The sequence below is a fragment of the Mastomys coucha genome, unplaced genomic scaffold (assembly GCF_008632895.1).
Source record: "Mastomys coucha isolate ucsf_1 unplaced genomic scaffold, UCSF_Mcou_1 pScaffold13, whole genome shotgun sequence".
Lineage (NCBI taxonomy): Eukaryota > Metazoa > Chordata > Mammalia > Rodentia > Muridae > Mastomys > Mastomys coucha.
This window is the reverse complement of record NW_022196895.1, coordinates 18898693-18908832: the sequence shown is the minus strand read 5'-3', so window position 1 is coordinate 18908832 and position 10140 is coordinate 18898693. Positions and strand designations below refer to the sequence as shown.

The 10140-nt window shown below is 39.7% G+C and overlaps 1 long non-coding RNA gene across 1 annotated transcript in view; it reads right to left on the bottom strand.

Annotated features, from left to right (window-relative positions):
• Positions 1 to 774: 774 nt before the first annotated feature.
• LOC116087563 overlaps positions 775 to 10140 on the bottom strand; it is a 28448-nt gene continuing 19082 nt past the window's right edge. Inside the window, exons 3-4 of the long non-coding RNA XR_004117477.1 lie at positions 8889 to 9092; positions 775 to 823 (exon numbers count right to left, since the gene is read on the bottom strand). This is a non-coding gene — a long non-coding RNA (uncharacterized LOC116087563). The remainder of the gene's footprint in view (positions 824 to 8888; positions 9093 to 10140) is intronic.

Genomic DNA, 10140 nt, shown 5'->3' with positions numbered 1-10140 from the left:
CCAAAAATATGAGGAATTAGAAATTTGTTGATTGTCATCCAATGGTCTCTCTAGTTTGGTAATTGGAGAAATAGGTTCAATATTGTACAATCAATATACACTTTCAGCTTGTTTGTGACAGTGTCTTGTTGTGTACCACATAAGGGTCTTGAAATCTTGCTTCTCCTATCTCGGCCTCTCTATTAGTAGTATTGTTTATTTCATGTTTTTACACTATACTATGGTTTTCAGAACAGCTTATATATTTCAAAAGTATTTATATACCCAAAAGAAACATAGACAATTAAATTGGGAAGGGGCTAGTAAGAGAACAACAAAGAGTGAAATTTAATGCCTTTCTTGAAGTTTGTAACTCTTGTATCAAATTTGAAGAAGAGGACTTTATAAGTTACTCTTTCTCTGAGATGAATGCTTTTCCAAATTATCACAACCAATGAACCAAATTCTTACCCTCACCTAATGTCTGTGCCACCCTCCAAGCAGAACCATTGTTCATTGAAACAATTGGTGAATGACTTTATGGATAGACTATCTTAATACACACACCATTTCTTAAACGAATGTAACCTGTTCTCTGTGAGCTGAGAATAAAGTCACTCACTCAAGTCAAATAGTTTTGACCATAGCAGGAAGTCTGTATCCAAAAATCATACCTGCAATTCATTCCTTGGTGCAGCAGAACTGTCAACTCTCAGCTTAGCTAAAATTCTTTGGTGATGTGAGGGTCATTGAAGTACAGCCTTATTACAATGAAATCCAATGTCGAAAAAATTGTTCTTATTTTGGGCTTGTACCACAGTAAGAGCCAAGATTTTAAGCTCTACTAAATACAAAACAAACAAACAATTAACAAAAAGGCTTTATATATTTATGTTCATTTAAGAAAATACTAGTAGTGATGAAATATACAGTTAATATGTTTGGCATTATTTAAAATTAATATTGAGAAAAACATGTATTTTCAGTATTGCTGTAGACAAGCATGTACATAAGACTTAAATTTATTGTTGTTTTATATCAAACAACTTTTATAATACTCATTTTTATTGTTATAATATTTTATAAATTTTAAAGAATATGAAAAAAATATTGTAGGTATTGAAGGGGGTCTCTGGGAGGAATTGGGGTACTAAAGAGAAACAAGAATGTGATTTAATTCTATTTACTTAAAATATGTTTTTAAGTGTTAACAAATTCAGATAAATTGAAATCATGTAACTTTTCTCATCATAATACAATAAAAGTTAAAAAATAAAATTAAAAAAAATGAAGTGAAATACAATGGCACATTGCATCTGGATCTCATATGATTTTGTTTTGCTTGTCAGCATACAAATAATAATTTTTAATAATGTTTACCAGTTTATATATCTTTTTGTTTTGTTTTGTTTTGTTTTTTTTTTTCGAGACAGGGTTTCTCTGTATAGCCCTGGCTGTCCTGGAACTCACTCTGTAGACCAGGCTGGCCTTGAACTCAGAAATCCGCCTGCCTCTGCTTCCCAAGTGCTGGGATTAAAGGCGTGCGCCACCACTGCCCGGCTTATATATCTTTTTAAAAGAGATCAAAAGAAGGCAGACTAAAGGGACTAAAAATCTTTGTGTTAAAAACAGGAGAACAAAACCTAACAAAGATAGAGCAGATAGATCCTATGGATAGAACAAGAGATTCTAAAGATATAAAGATACAGATATTTTGGCAAATCACTATAAATAGTAAGAGACCAAAGTTAAAATTACAGTTAAATGGCATTGATACTGATTATTGAATACAGGAGCAGATGTAATTATATTTACAATTCTCCTAGAATCCAACTTCACCACTTCAAAGGGTATCTACACATATTCTAGGAATTGGGACATTGTCTCAGGTAAAATGAAGTCTAAAATGGATTTAATGCATAGTTCCAAAAGTCAAATAGGAAAATTAAGGCTGTATGTAGTTAATGTAGTCAAAAATCTATGGTGAAGCAATCAATTGCAACAATGGGAAGCATGGATTAGAATTCTTCCAGCTTTAAAGACAAGTTATAAAGGAGAAAGAGTTCCTAATACAGAAATAAAAAGTCAAATCAAAACAAAACAAAACAAATCCCTATTATTGAAGACAGTTACAGATTGCTGGAGCTGTCCATAAGCAGGATACAGGAGAGGCTAACTTCCACTTTATATCACAGAGTCACTGCTGGTAGATCACAAGTTGCCCTACTGCTAATGTAGCAAACTTACAAACCTGTTTGGGTAAAACAATGGCCTGTGACAAAAGAAAAATTGTAAGCACTGGAACACCTGATCCAGGAGCAGTTGGATCCTCAACATGTAGAAGAATTCATCAACCCTTGGAATTCTCTTATATTTGTCATTTAAAAGAAAACAGGAAAATGGAGTTAACAGATCTGAGAGCAGTCAATAAAAATCATTCAACCAATGGGTTCTTTACACTCTGGAATTCCATTGCCTTCCTTGTTACCTAGGGCACTCACTATTATAGTGATTGATTTAAAAGACTGCTTTTTCAAAACCCCTTTTCATAAGCATGATAGGGGAAAATTTGACCCCTAGAGCTGCATGGCCATGTAGAAGGGATGGCATGGCATGGTTCTTGTCACTGGAACAGAGCCATTAGGGCATGAACATCCATGAACTTTGACAGTTGCTGGGCATGAGGCTTGTGTGTGTGTGTGTGTGTGTGTGTGTGTGTGTGTGTATTACCTTCATGTTCCTCCTTCAGAAAACATTATCCCTGCCAAGGTCATTGGGGAATGTCCTCTCTGCCAACATTAATGACTCCATGATAATCAGAGTCAGCACAAGTCCCAGAGGTGAGGGTGTGTCTAGTGTCTCAGGGAAAAGAGTAAATTCTGAGATCTTCAGGATATCCTTTAAGGCTGTGGAAAAACACTCTGAAAACATGAGTTCAATAACAGATAATTTTTCAACTATGCAAAATATAAGGATTCAATTTAATTTGTAAGGAGCTTCATAGGCTTAGAGGAAGCTTGGCAGAATGATACAAAAGCATGCAGATACAAAGGCAGGCAGATTCTTGAGTTCAAGGTTACCCAGGAAAGAGCTAGTTTGATCCCGGGTATGGTGGGGGTGGTAATTTCAGGATGAAATCCAGCTAAGCTTATTGTCTGTGCTTACAAAGGCAGGAAGATCTATGAATTCATTTGCAATGTTAAAAAATGTGCTTGCTGCTGGGCAATGATGGCACATGCCTTTAATCCCAGCACTTGGGAGGAAGAGGCAGGTGGATTTCTGATTTCTTGGCCAGCCTGGTCTACAAAGTGAGTTCCAGGACAGCCAGGGCCTCACAGAGGAATCCTGTCTTGAAAAATGAAATAAACAAAAATGTGCTTGCTGTCTTCCTCTAAGAATCGGGGGCTGGGGTCATAGGATATTGATTCATGTGATAATCAAAGGTAACCTAGTTCATTCCAGATTTAGTCAAATTGACAACCTGGAATAGCCATCACAGTCTTTATTGATTGTAGAATTTTAAAATACTAATAAACAAGCAAGCAAACAAAAAACAGCTGCTGAGATTAAATTATGAAAAAACCTTCTGAATTAGAATAGCCTATGTATTTCAAGGATGTCTTAATTTTAGAATGGAAGACAAAGACAATCTGTTGCAATGGGGAATATGTTTTGTCTTTTTTACAATAGAAGAAGAAAAGATATGGATTCCATAAAAATTCATAGAATTATATTTGACTGAGGGAGAACTCCTGAGTACCTAGAGTGTACACATAAAGGAAGAAATCAAGAACAACAAAAAAATGGATAAAGTATATGTTGATCCCTTTACATGGAAACAGCTTTGAAACTGGCTGAGACATAAATGAGACATAGCCAGTAATTCAACTATGCATAATCAGTAATTCTTGTTGGCTACAGAATCTTCAAGGCTTATCAAACATCTGCCTTAGTTCGGGTTTCTATTGTTGTGAAGACACACCATGACAGAGGCACTATTATGAGGGCAAACATTCAATTGTGGCTGACTTACAGCTTCTGAGGTTTAGTCTACTATTATCATGGTGGGAAGCATGGCAGCATGCAGGCAGACATGACCCTAGAGAAGCTGAGCATTCTAAATCTTGATCTAAAACCATCTAGAAGAAGGCTTTCTTTTGCCTTGGCTACTGTTTCAGTTCCAACCTCTCACAGCCCCCCACAGGAGATGTGTGTTTTGTCACATAGACAATGCCCAAGCTCCCTGCATTCTAGCTAGACCCTACCCCCCAGTCATCTGCCCACAGCCAGGCATGCCCTACCCCACAGACAGGTAGCCCTGCCTCAAAATATAAGGGGCGGTTTACCCCTTCCTCTCTCTCTTTCTCTTTGTCCTCTCTTGCCTTCTTCCTTTCTTGTTCTCCTCTCTTGCTTCCTCTCCTGCTCTCTTGCTCTCTTTCTCTCTTCCTCTCTTCTTTTCTTACCCTCTCTCTTCTTCTCTCCTCTCTTCTCCTCTCCTCTCTTCTCTCCTATTTTCTTCTTCTCCTTTCTCTCTCTCTCTCCAGGGTCATGACTGGCCTATTTTCTCTTTCCTATAATAAAATATCTCACAATTATGCATTGCCTCCTTTTAACTAACACATTGTGCAGCCCCAGGCATTGGCAGCAGAGAGACATGGTCCAACACAGATCCACATGGCTGACTCTGTCTGTCAAGTTCTGCTACTTGATGGGGTTAAAACATGACTCCCATGTTCAATTACATATTCACCAACTTTTTGTTTTAAATGGTTTCCTTCACTGACAATTTTTTGCTGTTCACAAACTTGCTCAGTAGAATGACCTTGACCTCAGAGATCTGGATGCCCCTGTCTCTTAAGTGCTGGAATTAAAGGAGTGTACAACCAAGTCTGCACTTAAGCCTTTCTTTACCTAGAACTTGCTCTATACCAGTCTGGCATTTAGCTCAGAGACCTGTTTGCCTCTGTCTCCTGGATTAAAGGTTTGTATCATTACACCTGTGCCTAAGCTTTTCTTGAATTCCTTTTCACAAGATACTTATAAGCATGAACACTATGCTCCAACATCTACATCACAGGTATACCTTCCATTTCTGGACCCCAGATCATTCCTGATATAGACAAATTGACAACCAAGAATAGCTATCATAATCAGTCCCATGTCAAATGAACACATAATCATATTTCCTTCTGTCCAAATGAAAACAATAATCAGGTCATAATAATACCTAACATAATATAACCACTCCTTGTTTAACTGCAAATGCATTAAACAATAAGGTTAGCTGGTTGATGAAGCAGTAAATAGCTAATCTCTAAACTTCTACCATGGCTATGCATGCTTCTCACTACCATGCCCACAAGCAACTGTACAATAGCTTGTCACCACCTAACAGAGTGCTCTGGAATCATGAAAGAAAGACACACACACATGCCAGCTTATTTTTAATATGCCCTAAGAAGAGCAATGGTTGGGCACTTCCAAACCTCCCTGTAACTAATACATTTTCCTCTCCTATATTTCTGAATTATTACTAAAATCTATATTCTAATTTGGTTGCCTGGACCTAGTTGGGCATCCTTTGCACCACACTCTTCTGACTTCTTCACATGGCTGTATACTATCACTTCTCCATCTCTCAAGCCTGATCTTTCTTCTTCTCTGTCATGGGAATTCTAAATGCCCCCTCCCCCATAGTCCCCTGCCTGGGAAATCTAAAGTCCCACTTCTGTGTCCCTGCCTAGCCATTGGCTGCCGGCCACTTTATTTTCTTGTTAGAGCCAAGTTGGGTCAGGGACCCTCAGCATCTGGACACACAGATTCCTGTGTGATTTTGAAGCTGATTAACACAAATAGTATTAGAATCAATCCATAACAGATTGAGATCTTGGCTTGAAGCCATCACTTCCTTAACCCCATCCAATATCCTTGAAAACAGGATTTACCTCCATTCTACTTCCTAGTGTCCCTTTATTTCTTGAACCATACATTTTGTAATTTTCCTAAGCTTTCTTGATTGAAATGTTCCTCATAAAGTATGCCATAGGATAGAGTTTACATTGGTTTGTTTTGAGATTTCTTTGCCAATGCAATTAATTTGAATTTCATCTCCTTAGCCTCAGAAACTTTAGATAGGGTCAAAAGCACCCACAATCTTCACAAAATTACCACAAGAACAATCTAGACCATTTTAGTATATTTAGTCTAGATTTAGTATATTTGGTCTAGATTGTTCTCTGAAACCTCTTAAACCAAGCCCCCATGGTTCAACTATCCCTTAGTACCACTACCTTCCATTTTTCTACTAGTATGGCCCACTAAGCCCCATTTAAAACATTTAAATAATTGCTTTTTTTAATCCAAATTCCCGAAATCCTCATTCCTCCAACCAAAAAGCATGGTCAGGCCTCTCACAGCAATATTAGTTAAGGTTCTCATTACTGTGAAGAGACACAATGACCAAGGCACTTACTATGAAGACAAATTGGAACAGGCTTGCACTTTCAGAGATTTAGTCCACTATCATCATGGCAGGAAGCATGACAGCATTCAGGCAGACATGACGCTGGAGGAGCTAGAATTCTACACCTTGATCCAAGTACAGGAGAAGGTTCTCTTGCAGCCTGAGTGGATCTTAAGCACTGGACCTCAAAGCCCACTCCTGGAATGACACAGTTCCTCTAATATGGCCCCACCTACTTCAAAAAGGCCACACCTACTCCAGCAAAGCCACATGTCCTAACAGTTTTAGTTCCCATGGCCCAAGCATATTTAAACCACCACACCATACTTTCATCAGCATGGATCAAAGTTTACAATTATTACAATTATGGATCAAATATTACAATTTGGTTATACAATCCAAACTAACTTATAAAGAAAGACATACTTTACCTCTTCAAACAAAGAGCAGAGAGCCATCTTTAGTTGAATTGTCCACAGGCAACATTCTATACATGTGTTAATGCAGAAATGTACATGACTTTTGAAAGTTTATATGTTCACAGAATAAAACAACCAGAAGCCAATGAAGTTAATGCAGCCCTGACAAGATTTACCATCATGGATAATAAGAAAGATGCTGAGACACTGAAATATATTTATTCTAGCATCCTGCTTGATCCAGTCTTAGACTGCCTCAATAGCTGATTCATCAAAACTTGCTGCCAGCATAGCTTCAACATTACTGTCCCTGTTTATTCCCACCTATCAGACTGCTCCAGTCAGGACTTCAGTTTAGCTCCACCAGGACTTTATTTTACCTCCAGACTTTCTTATTACACAGCAACTAGACATTAAATGTTACAGTGACTTTCTTAACACTGACAAATATCCCAGTTTTCTTAAGGTCCCCAAAAGAGACATCCTCAGACAGCAGGAAGCAATTTTAGAGAACAATGACCCAAGCTCAAGAGATAGAGTAGGTGGTTTTAGATCATTCAGTGAGTGATGGATGTTTGTTGTCATTTAAGTAGGGTTGGTTACAAGTTATTAGTGGTCCTGGTCAAGGAAGAAACAAAGTAAGAAGCAAAGAAGAGCAAAGTAAGAAGCAAAGTAAGAGCACCACAAAGGTTGTTGTGGTGGTTTGAATATGCTTGGCCAGGGAGCAGCACTATTAGGATCTCTGGCCTTGTTGGAGTAGATGTAGCCTTGTTGGAGGATGTGTGTCACTCTGGGGGTGGCAATAAGACCCTTCTCCAAAACAGAGGAGAGACAATTTTCTCCTAGTGGTCTTCAGATGAAGATGTAGAATTCTTAGCTCCTCCTATACAGTGCCTGCCTGGATGCTGTCATGCTCTCACTTTAATGAAAATGGACTGAACCAATTAAATGTTATAGGAGTTGCCTTGGTCATGGTGTCTGTTCACAGTAGTAAAACACTAAGACAGAAGTTGGTAAAGGGGAGTAGGATATTGTTACACTATGCCTAGCTATATGTTTATTTATAAGAATGTGGGTTTGGATTTGGCAATGAAATGCTTTAAGTGGGGCTTAATGGGCCATCCTAGGAGAAATATGGAAGACTGTGGTGCTGAGGTAGTTTGAACTGTGTAGACCTGCTAGCCCAAGAGGTTTCAATGGAGAAGAATGTTAGTATGTGGCCTAGTGACTGCTTTTGTGATATTTTAGTGAAGAACATGCCTGCTTTTGGCCATTGTTTGAAGAGTCTGCCTGAGGCTAAGGTGAAGTGATTAAGATTAATTACGTAATCTCTTCCCTAAGGAAGTCTCAAAACAGTCTGGTATAATTTCTGCTGTGTGGTTCCTAAGAACTTTTTAATGAAAAAGAACAAGCTGAGAAAGGAAAAATAGAAAATATATGGCTCATGTAATAAAGGGGCACCAGGAAGAAAATGGAGCTGAATTCTATGTTCAAGGAGATAAACAGATTAAAGGGGTGGTAACTTTGGGGCAAGATCCTATCCAGCTAAGATTAGCCTTAGGCATTGTGGAACACACCTTTAATCCCAGGAGACAAAGCCAAGCAGACCTCTGAGTTCAGGTCTAGCCTAAAGTAGAGCAAGTTCTAGGTGAAGAAAGGCTTAAATCTAGGTATGATGGTACACGCCTTTAATCCCAGAATTTAGGAGAGAAAGCCATGCAGATCTCCTAGTTCAAGGTCAGTCTACAGAACAAGTTCTAGGACAGCCAAGCTTAGGCAGTGAGGGAGTTGTAAAACTAGTAATAGAATAAGGGAGCCCACGTTCCAGCCCCAGCAAGCAGCAGAACTCAGCAGCTTTGGCCATGTGGCCCTGGCTTTAGAGTCAAGAATAAAAGGTGCTACTGAGACAATTGATATGGTTAGCTGAAGCTAAGAAATTAGCTATGATTAAGAAGAGACCAATTCTTCTGGGAAGTATTTTCTGAGATCACAAAGAAGCTGTGTTCCAGAGATAGCCAAGGTGGTACCTCGTGCTGAAGCTGGACTTGGTAATTTATCAAGTATCACCTAGATGGTACTGGTTTTCAAGGTGTAAAAGTGTCCTGGAAAGCAGCTGAGGCCACAGAAGTCCATTGATGAAAGTGTATCTTCAGTTGCAGTTGACATCCCAGGGCTGAAGAGGTCATGCAAAGATGCTAAGGCTTGGCATCATGAAAGGCACCTATGAGAGACTGAAAGGAAAATTAAGTTTGAGGCCTGTGCTGGCTAATAAGAAAATTCCAAATAGGCCTGAACAAAAACAAGCTAGCTGTTAGACATCCCGGGAACTAGCAGACCAAGAAGAGATAAACCATAAAAATAAGAAAAAACATGGAAGGACATGTCTGGGCAAATGACCCAACTGAGTAATGGGCCATCTAGTCCTCTTAGATATGGTTTGAGGTCAGCCAGATGCTCTGTTGACTCAGATTAGCCACACCCTTAGGAATTCCCGCTCTGATCTGCACATACTATAGTTGATATTTGAACTAGCCAATCATGCATAGCTATGCCGATTCCCCTGTTCCCCCAGACCTTTTTCCTATATAAACCACTAACCCCTGAGTCTCGGGGGTCGATTCCTCTGTCTCCTGCATGAGATACGTGTCGACCCGGAGATCCAAAATTAAACAGCCTCTTGTGTTTACATCAAGATGGTCTCTCGTGTTTCCTTGGGTGCACGTCCTCCTGAGATTTGAGTGGGGGTCTCTCCACAGCGGTCTTTCATGTGGGGACTCATCCGGGATTTGCGTGACACCCAGGAACCTCGAAGACCTCTTGGAGATATGTTTGTATGAGTGTGGCGTGTGTCTGAGGTGTGGCGCCGCTGTGTTTGTGGTTTTGTTGTTTGTGTTTTTGGTTTCAGTTTTCGGGCAGGTGCTGCTGTGGGCTGTGAGGGACCCAGCAGCTGTGGAGGGAGATGTCCTAGGGTCACAGGCTGCAACCCAGGAAGAGGTTCCCAGGGTAGGTGAAAATCCCTGGAAGAGGTTCCCAGGGTCCTGGAAGAGGGTCCCAGGATAGGTGAAAATACAACCCTGGAAGAGGTACTGAAAGACTCCTGGGGGAGACCACCACTCAAATCTCAGGAGGACATACACCTGGAATCACGAGAGACCACATCTTGATGTAATTACAAGAGGTATATTTTAATTTCAGGACTCCCTGGTTCGGTACCACAGTTATCTCACGCAGGAGATAATGGAGCCGACCACGAGGCTTGAAAGTTAGGGGTTTTTATAG